Below are 21,066 nucleotides of genomic sequence, written 5' to 3'. Positions count from 1 at the left end.
TTACACTGGAGTGAAATCACACTTTAGTTCACAGTTTTTCCATTCTGCAAAGTGATGAAACGAAGCACATCCTCCCTTTAATCCCTACTCAATGACAATTCACTTTGAACTTCACTGGCAAAACTCCCCATACTCTGGGGGCTAACTTTTCCTAAATCCCACTGTTTAACTACAGCTCACTGGAGGTGGATTCAGTTGAGTTGCTGAATGCCCCCTCCTGCCCCCCTGCCTACGCCCATGTCTAAAAGGCTGCTGTTCTAGGAGCACCATGCCCAAAGCAACAAGTGTCAAAGTAAAAAACAAGAACATATTCTTGTTTTTCAAACCATGAAGTCATGATCTTATCAGCTGGTGCAGCATCGGATAGAAACCAGTTATGTGTCCTTTCCCAGTTGGCTGCAGGAGCAGCAGGTAGGAGCAAATGAGGGCCATAAATGGAAGGTAACCTAGGGAGAAGAGAGCTTACTCTACAAGCAAGAGGGAAGAGCAAACATCTCAGCCCCAAGGAACAAGTGTCAAAGTAAAAAGCAGGACGTTTTGGGGAAAACCCAGGTATGTATACAAACGATCTGAGAAATGTTGGTTGATAATTCACCATCCATAAGGGACAGTGAGTGTGAATGGGGAGACATACAGGTTAACATCAGGCCAAAAGGCTGCTGTTCCAGGCCCTGGTGAGGCTGTATACCCTCTGCCTGAGTGGGTGAAGCAGCTCAGGACACTCCCCAAACTAAGACACCTTTCAATAGTGCTGTGGAAGGGAGAATGCAAGGCAAGCCTGCTGAGGATGTTGGGCAGCATCACTGGCAAGGATGATGAGCGAGAGGAAGCCCCAGGCAGTCAAAGCAAGTTATGCAGATGTGTGAAGGGACAGTAAGTAATACCCATTTATTGAATCATTTGATCAAAGTAATTCTGACCAATAAGGGCACAGTAAGCTCCCCATGTCTGCTGGGATCCAAATCCTGGCAGAACGTACAACTCAGGAGATAAATTCCTAGAGTAGGAAGCCTATGGAAAAGAGCTAGTGTTGTGTAAAACTAGGACACAGTCAACAAATGAGAATGGCACATTCCGAATAAATTTTACTCTAGAACAAAATTAACTCTTTTGAGTAGGTTTCTATGGAAGAGTGCTAATATATGCTGTTGTTTTGTTTGTGTGTGTGTGTTTAGGAAATCTCCAAGTGCAATGAAACTCGCCATCCATTTCTCCTTGTTACTGATTGTCCTTCAAGTCCACAATGGCCATGGAGATGAAGATCCACTTCAAGAAAAGCTAGCTTCCAGCATTGCTGACTTTGCATTTAAATTCTCCAGACAAGTAGCTTCACTCCAGAGTGGCCACAAATATATATTCTTCTCTCCTCTTGGTATCTCCATGGCGTTTTCAATGATTGGCATGGGTGCTAAATCCAACACCCAAAATCAAATTTACAAAGGACTTGGATTGACTTCAATTGACACAAGCAAGATCCATAAAGAATTTGAACAGCTCTGTCGCGGTCACTCTGACCTGCACATCACCCCCGGACGTTTGACGGTCTATTGGTGATGTGCCAACGACAAACAAATACTTTCAATCACTCACACACCTCAGACCAGGATATAGTAAAATAAAACAAGATGGTTTATTGAATGTTCTTATGCGTATTGGTTACTGTACAAAGCTTAAACGGTTTCAAAATCACAGATGGTTCCTATACCGGCCTAATACCTCTAAATATGAATTACCGGCCTATTACCTCTAAATATAACTAATAATAATTATCTCTAAACTCATAACACTGTATCCTGTCTATCTCACTATTTAACAGCCACCACAATAATAACCAGCTCTTATCTTCACACCAACTCCTCTCATCTAACTCACTCTTCTCCTCATCCAACTCTCTCTCTCAACTCTCATCTCATCTAACTCTCCTGCCTGCCTGCATTCTTCCTATATACCCACTGCTTCTGGCTGGAGAGCTCCCATTGGCCGTTTCCCTCCCTGGTAACTTAACCCCTTCTAGGCCCTCTAGAGGTGAAACACCACAAGCTCATTCAGAGGCTGAAGAGTCCTGGAGCTCAGATAGACATAGGAAATGCCATGTGGATAAAACAGCCACACCAAATTCATTGTAAGTTTTCAGAGGATGTCAAAAGTTTGTACAAAACAGAGAGCTTTAACTTTGAACAATCCTCCGTGGCTCAAAAGAAGATAAATGATTATGTAAAAAAGAAAACCCATGGAAAAATTACTGAAGCAGTTCAAGGCTTAGATCCAGCAGCCATTATGGTTCTTGTGAACTATATCTACTTCAAAGGTATGTTAAAGAAAGATAAGTAACAAATATTTAATGCTTTGTATTGTTCAATCGGCTAAATCTGGCAGGGATAACTTATACCTTCAAAACAAAAGTGTTTCTGCAGTGGAACCAACAGCATAGTTGAAAGTTCTAAAAGATGTAGCATTTAATGCAGAATTAGAGAAAGATAGGGTATGAGGCTGAAGTAACTAACCTGAAGGCTTCCAGATGTTCTTGGGCTGCATCTCCCACCATCCCTGACGATTGGCCATGCTGGCTGATACTGATGGTGGTGAAGTCCAGCAACATCAAGACCCCTGCCCCTGAATGCTAATAAACCACACAGAATGCAGTTCCACTTTACTAGGTCCACGTTTTGGCCTGTGGGATCTTGGATGCGGTTTAGATAGGATTTTTTCTACTTACGAATTTTTAGATAGGGTTGCTTTGACTTAGGGTTGCTTCTCCCAATGCATTCCTATGGGATTCGAAGTACAATTTTTTTGACTCACGAATGTGCATTCGGAACGCATTAAATTTGTAAGAAGAGGTACCACTGTTCTGCTTTCATACCCATGGCTGAAGGATAATTTTCCAGCAGGCAGTTGATACTTCTTTTTCTTCTTAGATGACTGGAAATATCCCATTGTCCCTGAATTAACCCATAAAGAAGATTTTTTATTGATGAAGGAAAAACTGTGAAAGTTGACATGATGAAAAAAACTGAGCGTTATTTCCATGATGAAACTCTGTCCTGCTGGGTAGTTGAATTTCCTCACAAAGGAGGTGCTGCTGCCTGGTTCATTCTGCCTGATGAAGGCAAACTGAAGGAAGTGGAGGATGCTATGGGGGAGGAAACTTTGTCCAAGTGGAGAACATCTTTAAAAAAGGGGTAAGGCTTTCCTCTGCTGTTTCTAAATGCCTCTGCAGTAGTTAGTATTTATTAGAGTATGGAATGATGGCATCTGTTTTAAAACTGTAAAATGCCTCTCTTTAAGTGTATGAAGATCTGACCCTGCAAATGCAGTATCTTGCTGAGTGTTATAAATCTCTTCATTGCTGATTAATGTTCTGATTCTTGTTTAGGAGACAAATTAGTCTGTTCCTTCCAAAATTCTCGATGTCTGCATTCTATAATCTCAACAATGTGCTTTCTGGGCTGGGCATTACTGATGTGTTTAGCAGCAATGCTGATCTATCTGGAATTACTGAAAGTAGAAGCCTGCAGGTGAACGAAGTACGTGTGTAGATATCATGCCTTGGGTATTTTATGGTATGAGATCAGGCTTTTAAAAGCATTAAATAACTGACAAATTTAGTTCTAAGCATTGAGAATTGGCCCCTGGACCATTCCACATTCTCTTGCTGTCTCAGGGGACTCTCTGCCACTTTGACATAGTAACCAATTGCATAGGGTTGTATGCAGTGTTAGTACCACTCAGAGCTGACAAGTTGAAATTAATAAAATGTATTTGTTTATTTATTTATATATTCATTCATTTATTTTACCCACCCATCACTGTAAGCTTCCAGGGTGTCTTACAACACTGAAACACAACATTAAAAAAAGTTTGAAAACTACATGCAATCATAAAAACAAGGAGGGTCATAGAATTGTAGAGCTGGAAGGGGGCCCAAGGGTCGTCTAATCCAACCCCCTGCAATGCAGGAATCTCAGCTAAACCATCAATGGCTGATGGCCATCCAATCTCTCTTTAAAAGCCTCCAAGGAAGGAGCATCCACCACGTCCCTTGATCTGGAAATAAATCATAATCATAATTTATTATTTGCACCCCGCTCTAGGAGGCTTCCCACAAAAGATTAAAAATACATTAAAATTATAATTAAAAATTATACTGGAATGGACTTCCTTAGGAGGTTGTGGACTAGCCTTTTTTATGCCATCTTTCATTGAGTCATTGTATGTGCACTTGCCCCTTCATGGATCAATGCCTTGTCGTGGCGAAGGGGCTTGAATAACTCGGAGAAGCTATGAGCTATGCCATGCAGGGCCACCCAAGATGGACAGGTCATAGTGGAGAGTTTTGACTAAACGTGATTCACCTGGAGAAGGAACTGGCAAGCCACTCCAGTATCCCTGCCAAGAAAACTCCATGGACAAAGACAACAGGCATATAAAAGTTATGACGCTGGAAGATGAGCCCCTCAGGTCGGAAGGCGTCCAACATGCTACTGAGGAAGAGCGGAGGACAAGTACAAGTAGATTCAGAGCTGATGAAGCGGCTGGGCCAAAGCCGAAAGGACGCTCAGTTGCGGATATGCCTGGAAGCGAAAGGAAAGTCCGATGCTGTAAAGAAAAATATTGCATAGGAACCTGGAATGTAAGAACCATGGATGGAGGTAAGCTGGATGTGGTGAAAAATGAGATGACAAGAATAAATATCGACATCCTGGGCATCAGTGAACTAAAATGGAAGGGAATGGGCAAATTCAGTTCGGGTGACTATCATATCTACTACTGTGGGCAAGAATCCTGTAGAAGAAATGGAGTGGCCCTCATAGTCAACAAAAGAGTGGCAAAAGCTGTAATGGGATGCAATCTCAAAAATGACAGAATGATCTCGATACGAATCCAAGGCAGACCTTTTAACATCACAGTAATCCAAGTTTATGCACCAACTACTGGTGCTGAAGAAAGTGAAATTGACCAATTCTATGAAGACCTACAACACCTTCTAGAAATGACACCAAAGAAGGATGTTCTTCTCATTACAGGGGATTGGAATGCTAAAGTAGGGAATCAAGAGATAAAAGGAATAACTGGCAAGTTTGGCCTTGGAGTTCAAAATGAAGCAGGGCAAAGGCTAATAGAGTTCTGTCAAGAGAACAAGCTGGTCATCACAAACACTCTTTTCAAACAACACAAGAGACGACTCTACACATGGATATCACCAAATGGGCAGCATCGAAATCAGATTGATTATATTCTCTGCAGCCAAAGATGGAGAAGCTCTATACAGTCAGCAAAAACAAGACCTGGAGCTGACTGTAACTCAGATCATCAGCTTCTTATAGCAAAATTCCAGCTTAAACTGAAGAAAGTAGGAAAAACCACTGGGCCAGTAAGATACAATCTGAATCAAATCCCTTATGAATACACAGTGGAAGTGAGGAACAGGTTTAAGGATTTAGATTTGGTGGACAGAGTGCCTGAAGAACTATGGATGGAGGCTCGTAACATTATACAGGAGGCAGCAACGAAAACCATCCCAAGGAAAAGGAAATGCAAGAAAGCAAAATGGCTGTCCAACGAGGCCTTACAAATAGCGGAGGAGAGGAGGCAAGCAAAATGCAAGGGAGATAGGGAAAGATACAGGAAACTGAATGCAGATTTCCAATAAATGCAGAAACTGAATCCAGATGTCCATGGGGTCACGAAGAGTCGGACACGACTAAACGACTAAACAACAACAACAATGTGCACTTGAGGATTGGCATGCATGTGAGGTGTGCACCAAACCCACCGGGCCACTGTGTGCTTCTCAAATCCCATGCCCAAGGTTCTCAGAACAAGGAGGAAGAATTCCTTCCAAGGCCACAAGAATTGCCTGTAAATATGCACAGGAGAAAGGGACACAGAGCCTAGGGCTTGCCGATCAGAAGGTCGGTGGTTCGAATCCCTGCGACGGGGTGAGCTCCCATTGCTCAGTCCCTGCTCCTGCCAACCTAGCAGTTCGAAAGCACATCAAAGTGCAAGTAGATAAATAGGTTCCACTCCAGCGGGAAGGTAAACGGTGTTTCCATGCACTGCTCTGGTTCACCAGAAGCGGCTTTGTCATGCTGGCCACATGACCTGGAAGCTGTACGCACGCTCCCTCGGCCAATAAAGCAAGATGAGTGCCCCAACCCCAGAGTCGTCCGCAACTGGACCTAATGGTCAGGGGTCCCTTTACCTTTATGCACAGGAGAATGGAGTGACTTGGTTCTGCCTGTCTTAAAGAACTTCCAGTCTGGACTAGATTTTGATTGGCTGCTTTGCTTTGCTTTTCTCCTCAACAGTGGATCCTGAGTCGTCTTTCAGATGTGTTGGAACTTAGTGCCACATTTGCCTAACCGAAGCAAAATTCTCAAAGGCAATGCAATTTGGGTTGTGTGCATGCAGTTGCCCCACCAGTAAAGCTCCTAGAATAATTCATAGACTCATAGAATGGTAGAGTTGGAAGGGACACAAAGGGTCCTCCAGCCCAACCCCCTGCAATGCAGGAATCGTGGCTCATCCCTACCAACCCCCCAAATTAGCCCCTCTCTCTTTTGCCATTACACACATACAGTATGGGCAAATGCATGCATTCGTGTGAGAGCAAACCAGGTGACGAGGGTGCCTCTAATTAGGGGGCTTGTCTTGCTGCAAAACTGTGAGCAGAAAAGGAAGTGGCATGGAACGCTTTGAGAGCATTCTCTGGGCAAGATGTCCTGGGACAGCCTAAAGGAAGTGGTAGCTTTTTTAAATGAACCTCCTGCCTTTATTCCATGGAGCTAACTAGGTCTGTTATGCCACTATGCCACAAACCTATATGAGATCATTTTGCCTTTGTTGTGTTGCCATACACAACACCCCCATACCACTCATGGGGAAGTAAAGATCGGTAGCTGTTATTAAATTAAGTTTGTACATTGCCTTTCATCCAAAGATCTCAATAAAAAGTATATAACACAAAATACTCAAAATACATGGGAAAAATACATCAGGAAAACATGAATGAAAACAAACCCATATACATATATACTATTTGTCAACTGCTTTAAGGTTTACAATCAAGTGGTGTATAATTTTTTAAATAAAATAAATAAAAATAAATATGTATGAGACGTCTGCACTGAGCATCTACTTGTAATGGATACTGCCTGCATATTTGACTTGGGGCAGTTCGAATCTCATATTTTGAAATGCCGACCTACATAAATGCCATTATTTAGAAACAGCAAACAAAAAAAGATCATCCATCAACAACAACATTGACTGCAAGGAGTTAGTCGTGTGCCACAGTTGCAAGCTTAGCAAAACAAATGAACATAATATCCAATTTTAGAAAAACTGCAATAAACATACAACAGTGGCTCATTCATTCATTAGTTTAATAAAGTACTGCCCTTCATCTGAGGATCATGGGGTGGCTTACAATACGAAAGTACGTAACATAACACAACACACTGGCGGCTGACTGGAAGCCATTTAAACCTTAGACCCAATGGATATGTGTTTGTGTGCATTTTTGTTCGTGGTTTATTTCCTTGTTTGTGTGTTTTTGTGAGCTTGTGTGGTTGTGGTTTTTTCTTTGTGAGTGTTTGTGATGGTGGGGGAAGCACTAAGAAATGATTCTTGGAATGAGGATAGGGGAGTTATAAATGTGTTTCCCTTTATATCTGTGATATGTTGGAGGCTGTCATGGTTTCAAAAAAATGAATATATCTTCCTTCCTTCCTTCCTTTGCAGGCTATCCATCAGGCTGTCCTGGATATACATGAAAAAGGTAGTGAGGCAGCTGCAGTGACTGTTGTAACGGCTGAGTTCAAATCCCTATCTGTTAGTGATCCTGTTGTACTCAAATTTACCAGGCCATTCTTTCTCAACATATTGGCACCAAATGATGGACCCCTGCTTTTCATGGGGAAAGTAATGAATCCTGTTCAAAAATGAACATCAGGGGGAGCATTTAGAAGCTTCCAGTTGCTTCTGAATCTTAGTGATGAAAGAGGACGTTTCCCCCCCCCTTTGTTCTACAGAAGAAAGTGCCATAACCAGTAGTTGTTTTTAAGGATGACTGTGACACCAACAGCAAACTGCATGTACAATAAAAATAATTTTAAAATGTGTCTCTATTTCATTTTTTATGAAACTTTTATGAAATTTTCTGTTTTACAATTTAGAAAATTCATTTAAACAACCTTAAAATATCAATGTCTTCCCTTCTTCTCTTTCCATCGTTCATTTTGAATAGCATAAATCCTTGCATATTTTACATAAACTAGACCATTCAGTATTCCATTATAACATCCATCAAAACTTATTTACACTGTTGAATCAAATCAATACTTTATTACGGCCATAGGCCCATATCAAGATATCAAGACAAAACTATGTACATCATACAGCAGAAAAAAACCCCAAAATGAATTGAATCAATTCCATTCATATAAATCCTATCCCTATAAATATTATAAATTACAATTACAAGGTAAAAAAACCATATCACTTGGTTCATCTGGTCACCACTATAAATCAAACACTAGGGCGAAAGTTCAATAATCATAAAGTAACCCATTTTTCCTCTTGTAGGATAGAACTGCAATCAGGTATCTAGCTACAAGGAGTGATCTACTCGGATCATTATCCTGTAACAGATATATTAACTGGGATTCTGAAGTCTTATCCAAACTTTCTGATATTAAGGGGGATAAAAATCTGGTCCGAGGGACCCTGTGCAAGGGGCAACAGAATAATATATGATGGAGGGATTCTATGGATCTGTTGTCACATGCACACAGAACTGAACTCTGGCCTTTCTCTCCCCTCCCCATCCCCATCCCCACCCCCTCCCAACCCCTTCTCTACATAAGTGCCTGGGGACTCCTATTTCACTGTATCTGAAGAAGTGTGCATGCACACGAAAGCTCAGACCAAAATAAAAACTTAGTTGGTCTTTAAGGTGCTACTGAAGGAATTTTTTTATTTTACTCTGGCCTGTCGAGAACCTATTATTCACAACATTGGAAGGAAAGACATTAAATCTTGCCTTAATAAAGGCAAATCTATGGGCCGCGACTGATAGGGATGTCAAATAAGATGGAATCTGCGGGGAGGGCACTATGCCGAGGTTCGATGGTGAACAGGTGCCACTTCCCATTATGACATTTTGCTGGAGGTCCATCTCCTCTAGTTTTTGCTTGAGGGTTCTTTTAGCTGTGGCAAGGTCTAGTCCGAAGGGGACAGTCCGTAGGACACAATTTTAGTATGGATCATTTTTGCCCAGGGACTAGGAAAATCGTCTCGCCAGAGACATTGAATCAAGTAAAGATTCAGAAGCCTGTATCACAGAGACAGCCAATAGCATAGAATACGCCTCCAGAAGGTGGTTTCTAGAGAGGAGATTTTTAATTCTAAGCGAATGGCTGAATTACTGACACACTGAGGCAGTATTAATAGACGTCTCATAAATTGATTTTGGATTACCTCCAAAGGCCTTAAATTTACTGCAGCCCCCCATAGTGGGGCGGCATAGGTCATTGTCGCGATCACTTTGTTGTTAAATACCTTCAAGGTGGATGGAACGTGAAGAGCCCCATCAGAAAAGAAAAAGCACAAAAGCGCAAAAGAAAGGGCTTTGGCCTTATTTAGGGTATATGCAAGGGAGATAGGGAAAGATACAGGAAACTGAATGCAGATTTCCAAAAAACAGCAAGGAGAGACAAGAGGGTCTTCTTAAATGAGCAATGCAAAGAAATAGAGGAAAACAATAGAATGGGGAAAACCAGAGATCTGTTCAAGAAAATTGGAGATATGAAAGGAACATTTCGTACAAAGATTACCATAATCAAGGACAAAAGTGGTAAGGACCTAACAGAAGCAGAAGACATCAAGAAGAGGTGGCAAGAATACACAGAGGAATTATACCAGAAAGATATGGAGGTCTCGTACACCCCAGGTAGTGTGGTTGCTGACCTTGAGCCAGACATCTTGGAGAGTGAAGTCAAATGGGCCTTAGAAAGCACTGCTAATAACAAGGCCAGTGGAAGTGATGATATTCCAGCTGAACTATTTAAAATTTTAAAAGATGATGCTGTTAAGGTGCTACACCCAATATGCCAGCAAGTTTGGAAAACTCAGCAATGGCCAGAGGATTGGAGAAGATCAGTCTACATCCCAATCCCAAAGAAGGGCAGTGCCAAAGAATGCTCCAACTACCGCACAATTGCGCTCATTTCACACGCTAGCAAGGTTATGCTTAAAATTCTACAAGGCAGGCTTAGGCAGTATGTGGACCGAGAATTCCCAGAAGTGCAAGCTGGATTTCGAAGGGGCAGAGGAACCAGAGACCAAATAGCAAACATGCGCTGGATTATGGAGAAAGCTAGAGAGTTCCAGAAAAATGTCTACTTCTGCTTCATTGACTATGCAAAAGCCTTTGACTGTGTCGACCACAGCAAACTATGGCAAGTTCTTAAAGAAATGGGAGTGCCTGATCACCTCATCTGTCTCCTGAGAAATCTCTATGTGGGACAAGAAGCTACAGTTAGAACTGGATATGGAACAACTGATTGGTTCAAAATTGGGAAAGGAGTACGACAAGGTTGAATATTGTCTCCCTGCTTATTTAACTTATATGCAGAATTCATCATGCGAAAGGCTGGACTAGATGAATCCCAAGCCGGAATTAAGTTTGCCGGAAGAAATATCAACAACCTCAGATATGCAGATGACACAACCTTGATGGCAGAAAGCGAGGAGGAATTAAAGAACCTTTTAATGAGGGTGAAAGAGGAGAGCGCAAAATATGGTCTGAAGCTCAACATCAAAAAAAGCAAGATCATGGCCACTGGTCCCATCACCTCCTGGCAAATAGAAGGGGAAGAAATGGAGGCAGTGAGAGATTTTACTTTCTTGGGCTCCTTGATCACTGCAGATGGTGACAGCAGTCACGAAATTAAAAGACGCCTGCTTCTTGGGAGAAAAGCAATGACAAACCTAGACAGCATCTTAAAAAGCAGAGACATCACCTTGCCGACAAAGGTTCGTATAGTTAAAGCTATGGTTTTCCCAGTAGTGATGAATGGAAGTGAGAGCTGGACCATAAAGAAGGCTGATCGTCGAAGAATTGATGCTTTTGAATTATGGTGCTGGAGGAGACTCTTGAGAGTCCCATGGACTGCTAGAAGATCAAACCTATCCATTCTTAAGGAAATCAGCCCTGAGTGCTCCCTGGAAGGACAGATTGTGAAGCTGAGGCTCCAATACTTTGGCCACCTCATGAGAAGAGAAGAATCCTTGGAAAAGACCCTGATGTTGGGAAAGATGGAGGGCACTAGGAGAAGGGGACGACAGAGGACAAGATGGTTGGACAGTGTTCTCGAAGCTACGAACATGAGTTTGACCAAACTGCGGGAGGCAGTGCAAGACAGGAGTGCCTGGCGTGCTATGGTCCGTGGGGTCACGAAGAGTCGGACACGACTAAATGACTAAACAACAACAGGGTATATGCAGTGTGTGCTTTCCAACCCATATTATGTTGGAGATAGACTCCTAGGTATTGAAATTTAAAAACCTGTTCAATAGGTTTCCCGTCTAGTTCCCACTTTTTTTGACTTTTTGAAAAAATTAGAACTTTGGATTTAGATTGATTTATGGTGAGAAAATTGGATTTACAATATGAAACAAAAATTTTGAGTGCCCTCCTAAGGCCGATTCTCAAGAAAGAGAGGATTACTGCATCGTCTGCGTAAAGCAATAGTGGGCATCGGTAGTTTGCAAGGCAGGGGGCGTGAGTGGTTATTTGGGATTCAGCTAAAGTTGCCCTCATGTCGCTAATGAATAAATTGAAAAGAAAAGGGGCTGGTGACTGGGAGTGGCCGTCGGGACCACATAACACCGGTCCTGAGAGATCTACACTGGCTCCCAGTACGTTTCCAAGCACAATTCAAAGTGCCACGGCCTCGGTCCTGGATACCTGAAAGAGCGTCTTCACCCCCACCGTTCAGCCTGGACATTGAGATCCAGCGCCGAGGGCCTTCGGGCGGTTCCCTCGCTACGAGAAGTCAAGTTACAGGGAACCAGGCAGAGGGCCTTCTCGGTAGTGGCACCCACCCTGTGGAATGCCCTCCCACCAGAGGTCAAAGAGAACAACAATTACCAGACCTTTAGAAGGCATCTCAAGGCAGCCCTGTTTAGGGAAGCTTTTAATGTTTGATGGATTTCTGTATTTTAGTATTTTGTTGGAAGCCACCCAGAGTGGCTGAGGGAACCCGGCCACATGGGCGGGATATAAATAATTTATTTATTTATTTATTTATTTATTTATTATTATTATTATTATTATTATTATTATTTATTAAGATGAAAATAATACAGAAATAGAGACGATGATAATAATAATAATAATAATAATAATAATAATAATAATAATAATAATAATTGATAATAATTTATTTTTTATACCCCGCCCATCTGGCCGGGTTCCCCCAGCCACTCTGGGCGGCCTCCAACAAAATTCTAAAATAAGAAATGTGAAAGGAAGTGTTGTGAGAGTCTATTTTTACTATTAAGTCTATTTTTACTATTATTTTGTAAAATAGTGTTTATTATATTGAAATATTATAAGAGGGGGGTGTCTCCCTTTTCACCTGTGATTTGTTGGAGGCTGTGATGGTTTCCACCGAGGCAGCAGCTGCTGTCGTTTTGAGCTCTGGGGTTGCAGCTGCTCCTGGCCCCTCTCCCACTCCTCTGGTCTTTAACAGGCCATACGTTTTTGTCTTAAGGGCATCAGATGATGAGCCCATACTTTTAATGCGGAGAATAGTAAACCCAGCTCATCCATGAACATAAGGGGACCATTCCGAGGCTTCCAATTGTCAGCTTTCTTAGTGACGAAAGAGCCCCCCCCCCTTGTTCTACTGATGTTTTGGAATCAGCCCAATATCAAAACCAGCAGTTGATTTTAAGGATGACTATGCCACTGACTGCAAATTAAATGTAAAATAAAGTTGATTGTAAAACACTGGTTATTGTAAGTATATGAAATTCATGTGCCTCATTTCAAATGTGTAACATGTTTCCTGCCCTGAAAAAGAACTTAGTAGAGTGCTAAATCCTATGCAAATGTCAACATGTTAAAAATGAAGGCTTTTAGATGAAGAAGGGAGCCTCAGTTGCCACAGCAAACATGTACAGTCAAACCTCAGTTCCTGAATGTCTCTGCTTTGGAACGTTTTGGGTCCTGAACACTGAAAATCTGGACGTAGATGCTCTGGTTTTCGAATGTTTTTCAGAAGCTGAATGTCTGACGTGGCTTCCGCTCTTGCAACCAATCAGAAGCCGTGCTTCGGTTGTCGAACGTTTCGGAAGCTCAATAGGCTTCCAGAACGGATTACATTTGACAACCAAGGTTTGACTGTAATGACATTCAAAGTACTGGCCGTGGTACTGACATAAAACATCCTGGCCAGCAGCTGGAAACTGTAACAAAAACTTTATTCCAGCGGTTCGCCTTTATACTCTTGAAATTTCTGCATACTGTAGAGACTTCACTTTACCTGTTTTAACACTTCACCATCTCCCTTACTGGAAGGGAGACACTCAGAATCTTTTCTTAGAATCAACATGTCTGCTTTTGTCAATAGGGCATTGAAACAGTTGATCCATCAAGGGCCTGGACTTTAAAAGGTTCACCATGAGGGCTCAAATACCAGGAACAAAACTTTGAGGTTGTAGTGGATTGCTTCATGAAGATGTCAACCTATTGTGTGGCTGCTGTGGAAAAGGCAAATTCCATGCATGCTTTGGAATTCCTAAACAGCTTGTGACAGAAAATGCTTCTCAGTTTATAGCTGCAGATTTTGAGCAGTTCCAGAGTATGACTTTGAACACATTACTTCCACATTGCTTCCAGCCCACAATATCCACATTATCCTAAACTAGGGACTACAGGCTAGAGTCCTGCACAACTCTTGGTGAGCACACAACTTAGGACAACTGTTTCTGCCTTGAAATTAAATTCATATCAAGATGGCCTAATATAAGGAACCTTGCAGAGTGGGACACAAAGACTAAAGAATCCTACATATACTTTTACAATAATCACTATTCTGCTAGTGTACTATCTGACTGCAATCCAGGAGACCCTGTTCTGGCTAAATTGGACAATGAAAAAAGATGGAAGACTCCAACCAATGTGAAGAAACACTTGTCACTCAGTTCCTATGCCATCAAGACCAATTGAGAATTCATTAGAAATCATGGATATCTACAGTTAATGCCAAAGACTGCACAAATAGAAGAAGAGATCCCCTGTGAACCCTTAGACCGGGTTTCCCAGATTTCGTTCTCCAGCTCTTGTGGAGTGCTCAGAGATTATGGAAGTTGCAGTCCAACAACAGTTGTTTATAAGCCATTTAAACCTTAGACCCAATGGATATGTGTTTGTGTGCATTTTTGTTCGTGGTTTCCCCCCCCCCCCTTGTTTGTGTGTTTTTGTGAGCTTGTGTGGTTGTGGTTTTTTCTTTGTGAGTGTTTGTGATGGTGGGGGAAGCACTAAGAAATGATTCTTGGAATGAGGATAGGGGGGTTATAAATGTGTTTCCCTTTTCATCTGTGATATGTTGGAGGCTGTCATGGTTTCAAAAAATGAATATATCTTCCTTCCTTCCTCCCTGTGCAGGCTATCCATCAGGCTGTCCTGGATATACATGAAAAAGGTAGTGAGGCAGCTGCAGTGACCGTTGTAACGGTTGAGTTCAATTCATTCTCTTTTCCTGTTGAACTCAAATTTAACAAGCCATTCTTTCTCACCATATTGGCAGCAAATGATGGACCCCTGCTTTTCATGGGGAAAGTAATGAATCCTGTTCAAAAATGAACATCAGGGGGACCATTCAGAAGCTTCCAATTACTTCTGAATCTTAGTGATGAAAGAGGACGTCCCCCCTTTGTTCGACAGAAGAAAGCGCCATAACCAGTAGTTGTTTTTAAGGATGACTATGACACCAACAGCAAACTGCAGGTACAATAAAAAATAATTTTAAAATGTGTCTCTATTTCTTTTTTTATGAAACTTTTATGAAATTTTCTGTTTTACAATTCAGAATATTCATTTAAACAACCTTCAAATATCAATGACTTTCCTTCTTCTCTTTCCATGGTTCATTTTGAATAGCATAAATCCTTGCATATTTTACATCTTATCTTTATGCTGCCAATGTTTTCAAGTGTACACAATTGCCCCCATATATTCAACAAACATTTTTCAATCTTCTTTAAACATACGTTCCTGTTCTCTTATCAAACATGTCTCTATTTCAAATCTGTACTTCCTTTTACCGAACACTGTGAATTACCGAACAATCACTTAGTTAACTCTCAAGCTTAATCCCTTGTCTGCAAAATAAATCTAATCAGATAGTAGAATTCTTTTAGTTTAACAGACGAAAGGGCATAAGAGCAGCATTACTCTGTCCATCTGCGATTCCCAGCCTCTGGTATTCATCCACCTTAGAGAAGGAGGTTTTACAGAACAACCAAAAGTCTCTCTCCAAAATGTACAAGCTGTTACAGGATGCTCAAATAGAAAAAGAGGGAACGGGAAAGGCCATAATAAGATAGGAGGAGGACTTAGGTTATGTAATTGAATATAAAGAGTGGGGAAAACTGGACAAAAATATAAATTTTACAGCATGCTATTTAATAAGAGAAAATTACTTGAAAATGCACCATAGGTGGTATTTAACACCATAGAGATTGGCTAAAATGAACAAATTGCTTAGTAATAAGTGTTGGAGATGCACAAAGCAGATTGGAACCTTCTACCATATGTAGTGGACATGTCCAGAGATCAGAATGTACTGGGACATGATCCATGAAGAAATCAAAAAGTTACTAAGAACTTCACATAGCAAAAGACCAGAAACATATCTTTTGGGAATATTGAATAGTTATATTCCTAAAGAAAATGCTAAATTCTTTCTCTACGCGACATCAGCAGCAAGAATCCTGGTGGCTAAGTACTGGAAGGGTAACCAGGTACCGACCAAAGAAGAATGGTTATGTAGATTATGTGAATATTTGGAACTGGCCAAATTGACGGATATAATAAGACTAAAGCCAATCAATACAGTCAAGAAGGAATGGAAGTGCTTGAATGATTATTTCGAAAGCCAAGGTTCTAATGTAAAAATTTGGCAGTGTCTAGAACGACCTTGCGAATGGAAAAGGGGAAACATACATATATATATATACATACATATATCCATATACAGTCTCAAATTTACCATTCATGGGCAAGGTGATTGAGCGGGTGGTTGCTGAACAAAACAGGCATGCCTGGAAGAAGCGGACCATTTGGATCCCTTTCAGTCGGGATTCAGGCCTCTCCATGGGACTGAATCTGCCTTGGTCGCGATGGTCGATGATCTCTGGCGAGCTAGGGACAAAGGTGAGAGCTGTTTCCTAGTCCTGCTGGATCTCTCAGCGGCATTTGACATGATCGACCATAACAGCCTTCTGGACCGTCTAGAAGGGTTGGGAGCTGGGGGCACTGTCATACAGTGGTTCCGCTCCGTCCTCCTGGGCCGTGTTCAGAAAGTGGTGGTGGGGGATGAGTGTTCAGACCCCTGGGCTCCCACTTGTGGGGTGCCTCAGGGTTCTGTCCTCTCCCCCATGCTTTTTAACATCTACATGCAGCCGCTGGGAGAGATCATCAGGGGATTTGGGCTTGGTGTTCATCAGTATGAGGATGATACCCAGCTCTACCTCTCTTTCAAATCAGAACCAGTGAAGGCGGTGAACGTCCTTTGTGAGTGTCTGGAGGCAGTTGGAGGATGGATGGTGGTTAACGGATTGAAGTTGAATCCTGACGAGACAGAAGTACTGTTTGTGGGGGACAGGAGGTGGGCAGGTGTGGAGGACTCCCCGGTCCTGAATGGGGTAACTGTGCCACTGAAGGACCAGGTGCGCAGCCTGGGAGTCATCTTGGACTCACAGCTGTCCATGGAGGCGCAGATTAATTCTGTGTCCAGGACAGCTGTCTATGAGCTCCATCCGGTAAGCAGGCTGAGACCCTACCTGTTGAAGGTGACCCGGAAACTGCAACTAATCCAGAATGCTGCAGCTAGACTGGTGACTGGTAGCGGCCGCCGGGACCACATAACACTGGACCTGAGAGATCTACACTGGCTCCCAGCACGTTACCGAGCACAATTCGAAGTGTTGGTGTTGACCTTTAAAGCCCTAAACGGCCTGTGTCCTGGATACCTGAAAGAGCGTCTCCACGCCCACCGTTCAGCCGGACACTGAGATCCAGCGCCGAGGGCCTTCGGGCGGTTCCCTCGCTATGAGAAGTCAAGTTACAGGGAACCAGGCAGAGGGCCTTTTCGGTAGTGGCACCCACCCTGTGGAATGCCCTCCCACCAGAGGTCAAAGAGAACAAGAATTACCAGACCTTTAGAAGGCATCTCAAGGCATCTCAAGGCAGCCCTGTTTAGGGAAGCTTTTAATGTTTGATGGATTTCTGTATTTTAGTATTTTGTTGGAAGCCGCCCAGAGTGGCTGGGGGAACCCGGCCAGATGGGTGGGATATAAATAATAAATTATTATCTATTATCTATTATCTATTATTATTATTATTATTATTATTATTATTATTATTATTATTATGAAATGTAAAATAGTGTTCATTATATTGAAATATTATTGTTGTTGTTGTTGTTGTTTAGTCGTTTAGTCGTGTCCGACTCTTCGTGACCCCATGGACCATAGCACGCCAGGCACTCCTGTCTTGCACTGCCTCCCGCAGTTTGGTCAAACTCATGTTCGTAGCTTCGAGAACACTGTCCAACCACCTTGTCCTCTGACGTCCCCTTCTCCTAGTGCCCTCAATCTTTCCCAACATCAGGGTCTTTTCCAAGGATTCTTCTCTTCTCATGAGGTGGCCAAAGTATTGGAGCCTCAGCTTCACGATCTGTCCTTCCAGGGAGCACTCAGGGCTGATTTCCTTAAGAATGGATAGGTTTGATCTTCTTGCAGTCCATGGGACTCTCAAGAGTCTCCTCCAGCACCATAATTCAAAAGCATCAATTCTTCGGCGATCAGCCTTCTTTATGGTCCAGCTCTCACTTCCATACATCACTACTGGGAAAACCATAGCTTTAACTATACGGACCTTTGTCGGCAAGGTGATGTCTCTGCTTTTTAAGATGCTGTCTAGGTTTGTCATTGCTTTTCTCACAAGAAGCAGGCGTCTTTTAATTTCGTGACTGCTGTCACCATCTGCTGTCACCATCTGCAGTGATCAAGGAGCCCAAGAAGGTAAAATCTCTCACTGCCTCCATTTCTTCCCCTTCTATTTGCCAGGAGGTGATGGGACCAGTGGCCATGATCTTGGTTTTTTTGATGTTGAGCTTCAGACCATATTTTGCGCTCTCTTCTTTCACCCTCATTAAAAGGTTCTTTAATTCCTCCTCGCTTTCTGCCATCAAGGTTGTGTCATCTGCATATCTGAGGTTGTTGATATTTCTTCCGGCAATCTTAATTCCGGCTTGGGATTCATCTAGTCCAGCCTTTCGCATGATGAATTCTGCATATAAGTTAAATAAGCAGGGAGACAATATACAACCTTGTCGTACTCCTTTCCCAATTTTGAACCACTCAGTTGTTCCATATCCAGTTCTAACTGTAGCTTCTTGTCCCACATAGAGATTTCTCAGGAGACAGATGAGGTGATCAGGCACTCCCATTTCTTTAAGAACTTGCCATAGTTTGCTGTGGTCGACACAGTCAAAGGCTTTTGCATAGTCAATGAAGCAGAAGTAGACGTTTTTCTGGAACTCTCTTGCTTTCTCCATAATCCAGCGCATGTTTGCTATTTGGTCTCTGGTTCCTCTGCCCTTTCGAAATCCAGCTTGCACTTCTGGGAGTTCTCGGTCCACATACTGCCTAAGCCTGCCTTGTAGAATTTTAAGCATAACCTTGCTAGCGTGTGAAATGAGCGCAATTGTGCGGTAGTTGCAGCATTCTTTGGCACTGCCCTTCTTTGGAATTGGGATGTAGACTGATCTTCTCCAATCCTCTGGCCATTGCTGAGTTTTCCAAACTTGCTGGCATATTGGGTGTAGCACCTTAACAGCATCATCTTTTAAAATTTTAAATAGTTCAGCTGGAATATCATCACTTCCACTGGCCTTGTTATTAGCAGTGCTTTCTAAGGCCCATTTGACTTCACTCTCCAAGATGTCTGGCTCAAGGTCAGCAACCACACTACCTGGGGTGTACGAAACCTCAATGTCTTTCTGGTATAATTCCTCTGTGTATTCTTGCCACCTCTTCTTGATGTCTTCTGCTTCTGTTAAGTCCTTACCACTTTTGTCCTTGATTATGGTAATCTTTGTACGAAATGTTCTTTTCATATCTCCAATTTTCTTGAACAGATCTCTGGTTTTCCCCATTCTATTGTTTTCCTCTATTTCTTTGCATTGCTCATTTAAGAAGACCCTCTTGTCTCTCCTTGCTGTTTTTTGGAAATCTGCATTCAGTTTCCTGTATCTTTCCCTATCTCCCTTGCATTTTGCTTGCCTCCTCTCCTCCGCTATTTGTAAGGCCTCGTTGGACAGCCATTTTGCTTTCTTGCATTTCCTTTTCCTTGGGATGGTTTTCGTTGCTGCCTCCTGTATAATGTTACGAGCCTCCATCCATAGTTCTTCAGGCACTCTGTCCACCAAATCTAAATCCTTAAACCTGTTCCTCACTTCCACTGTGTATTCATAAGGGATTTGATTTAGATTGTATCTTACTGGCCCAGTGGTTTTTCCTACTTTCTTCAGTTTAAGCTGGAATTTTGCTATAAGAAGCTGATGATCTGAGTTACAGTCAGCTCCAGGTCTTGTTTTTGCTGATTGTATAGAGCTTCTCCATCTTTGGCTGCAGAGAATATAATCAATCTGATTTCGATGCTGCCCATTTGGTGATATCCATGTGTAGAGTCGTCTCTTGTGTTGTTGGAAGAGAGTGTTTGTGATGACCAGCCTGTTCTCTTGACAGAACTCTATTAGCCTTTGCCCTGCTTCACTTTGAACTCCAAGGCCAAACTTGCCAGTTGTTCCTTTTATCTCTTGATTTCCTACTTTAGCATTCCAATCCCCTGTAATGAGAAGAACATCCTTCTTTGGTGTCATTTCTAGAAGGTGTTGTAGGTCTTCATGGAATTGGTCAATTTCACTTTCTTCAGCTCCAGTAGTTGGTGCATAAACTTGGATTACTGTGATGTTAAAAGGTCTGCCTTGGATTCGTATCGAGATCATTCTGTCATTTTTGAGATTGCATCCCATTACAGCTTTTGCCACTCTTTTGTTGACTATGAGGGCCACTCCATTTCTACTACAGGATTCTTGCCCACAGTAGTAGATATGATAGTCACCCGAACTGAATTCGCCCATTCCCTTCCATTTTAGTTCACTGATGCCCAGGATGTCGATATTTATTCTTGTCATCTCATTTTTGACCACATCCAGCTTACCTCCATTCATGGTTCTTACATTCCAGGTTCCTATGCAATATTTTTCTTTACAGCATCGGACTTTCCTTTCGCTTCCAGGCATATCCGCAACTGAGCGTCCTTTCGGCTTTGGCCCAGCCGCTTCATCAGCTCTGAATCTACTTGTACTTGTCCTCCGCTCTTCCTCAGTAGCATGTTGGACGCCTTCCGACCTGAGGGGCTCATCTTCCAGCGTCATAACTTTTATATGCCTGTTGTCTTTCTCCATTGAAATATTATACTTTTCTTTATTCTTTTACTGATGGTGTGCCCTCACCCACTGAGAGAGCCCCAAAGGGGATTCATGTCTCTCCTCCGCAAACCTACATAAGGTCATTTTAGCTCTGCATTGTATTCCTATATCCAACACACACACATCCCGTACCCATGGGGAAGAACAGTGATTGGGGAAGTACTGGGAGACCATCCTTTGAATGAGGAGAGGGCGTGTGTCTCCCTTTTCATCTGTGATTTGTTGGAGGCTGTGATGGTTTCCAGTAAAATACCGATTTTCCCTCCTGTGC

At 42.4% G+C, this 21,066-nt stretch overlaps 1 protein-coding gene and 1 pseudogene across 1 annotated transcript in view; both read left to right on the top strand.

Moving 5' to 3' along the window:
- The window catches only part of LOC148687716 (alpha-1-antitrypsin-like), a 126,177-nt gene that overhangs the window by 25,328 nt on the left and 79,783 nt on the right, over positions 1-21,066 (top strand). The gene's annotated exons all lie outside the window — the stretch shown is intronic.
- Positions 336-15,020, top strand: LOC148687719 (serine protease inhibitor A3M-like; annotated as a pseudogene).

Source organism: Zootoca vivipara, chromosome 1, assembly GCF_965207765.1.
Source record: "Zootoca vivipara chromosome 1, rZooViv2.hap1.1, whole genome shotgun sequence".
Taxonomy (NCBI): Eukaryota; Metazoa; Chordata; class Lepidosauria; order Squamata; family Lacertidae; genus Zootoca; species Zootoca vivipara.
This window is presented reverse-complemented; position numbering and strand designations above follow the sequence as displayed.